The 1,890-nt window shown below is 42.1% G+C and overlaps 1 long non-coding RNA gene across 1 annotated transcript; it reads left to right on the plus strand.

The window, feature by feature from the left end:
* Positions 1-261: 261 nt before the first annotated feature.
* Positions 262-1,435, plus strand: LOC133627027 (uncharacterized). The gene is made up of 3 exons (XR_009819895.1): positions 262-336; positions 1,121-1,230; positions 1,364-1,435. It is a non-coding gene; the product is annotated as an uncharacterized LOC133627027 (long non-coding RNA).
* The last annotated feature ends 455 nt before the right edge of the window (positions 1,436-1,890 follow it).

Genomic DNA, 1,890 nt, shown 5'->3' on the forward strand with positions numbered 1-1,890 from the left:
GGTTCATGTGAGTCCATGGGTTTTGGATCTCTTTGAGTGGGAAATCCCTCAGTACTCTGCTCATTTCACTGACAGGCAGCTTATGACAAAACAGAGACAGACCCTTTGAGGAGGATACTGATTGTGATCCAGGATTGTTCTCACAGCAGCATCATCTCATTAGTTTAGGCCTGCAGATTGAGCAGACACATCTAGAAACAAGTGTTTTGTTAGTTCAAGGGAAAGCCTACTCCCATCCTCATCAGTTTTTACTTGTGTTTAGTTCCAGTTGTCCAGTTGAGTCTTCCCAGCTGAGGATCTATTTCATACCCTTCATCTGAAAGACACCTGACTTTGGTGAGTACACAGCTACAGTCTCAGCATGAGCAAGGCATTGAAACATATTCTTGGCTGAAAGAGTGGGTGCGACTTGGCACTGAAGGGGGCACATGAAGTGAATGAAGGAAAAGCATTTTAAAAGTAGGTAGGGTATAAACTTGGAGCCAATGCTTACTACACTTTTTATGTGGTTATAGGGCGGCTGTCTGACCTCCTCACCCAATTTGCAAGTAATCACGTCAGGACAAATTAGTCCATGCCTGTGCCATTGAGACTAGATTTTTATCAGGACCTGCACTAGTGAATTTTAAGGTAGTTCTGGTATCTCTGTGATGTGGTGGAGTCACAGTGGTAGTGACTGCAGTGCAGAGATAAGCCTTTGTATTAAACAAAATATACACAGAAAACCTCTTCTACAGAAACCTGGAGTTAATGGTCTTCTAACTGGTTTCTTTCAGGCCATTTTTGCTAGAGGTGAGTGTTGACAATAAAGACTTAAACTACCTTTGGAAAGTGCAGCTCTGAGCACTGTGGATTGCTTAATTCATCTTAATAAAGGTGTTCACTCTGAACCCGAAAAGCTTTTAGTTGAGATTTAGCCTGTGGTTTGACATTACAAATTGCTTGGTGGTAACATTGGTTTAAGATCCTGTTGTCTCTTGGCTTCTTGCTGCTGTGCTGGCACAACTACTCCTATGATTGGGAACCAGATGGGAGGAGCAATCCAACTTGGCAAAAAGCAACAACAAAAAAGGTTTAGAGTGTGTGTTTGTTTGTTTGTTTGTTTGTTTGTTTAAAGCAGGAAAAGTTCCTCCATCTGGTTCAGAGCCTGGTCACACAGAATTTTCCTGGCACAAACGAGTGGAAAGAGCACTTTGGCATAGAGGGGAAATGAGCAACAGAGGGTGAAAGGTGAGCAGCAATTACGGAGTCTGGTAATGCCACAGTCTACTTTTTAATATCAGACCATGATCTGGAACTGATGTCAACCTATGAAAAGTGCTCAAATACCTTTGAAATTGTTGGTCTTAATCTCTGCTTTTAGGTGTCTTGGCAGACACTTCCAATTTGTGTCCTTATCTCACAGTCTCCAGGCGTCTTCAAAGGCTTTTCCAGCTTCTTGTGTTCTGCAAGTTCAAAACTCTGCAGCCCACTGGAATTGAAAAATGTGTGAATGAACAAAATAATTGGAGTTGAATGACTGTAAGTATCAGTTGTGACTGCAAGGAATGTTTCCTTCATTTCCATAATGAGTTCATTGAGAAAGAACCAGGTTTAATGTAAAGGAAAGCAAGGTTTCCACCGGGACTTTCTCAAATGTGGAAGACCTTGTCGTTTAAATGCAGTTTGCCGTGGAACATACAGATCATTTGCTGTATACCACATCAAACCATCTGAGTCCAGAGGTACCATGAAGAACACAGGGAGGTGCCTAGAAAAACAGACCAAAACAAATCTGTAAAAAGAACAGACTTCCCTGGCACAAGAACGTGGGAAATGCATCTCGTTGAAAGTTTGCCACTCTGCTCCCAGAAACTGAGTTGTCTGATAAAGAAATTCCCCACAAACAGT

Source organism: Colius striatus, chromosome 17, assembly GCF_028858725.1.
Source record: "Colius striatus isolate bColStr4 chromosome 17, bColStr4.1.hap1, whole genome shotgun sequence".
Taxonomy (NCBI): Eukaryota; Metazoa; Chordata; class Aves; order Coliiformes; family Coliidae; genus Colius; species Colius striatus.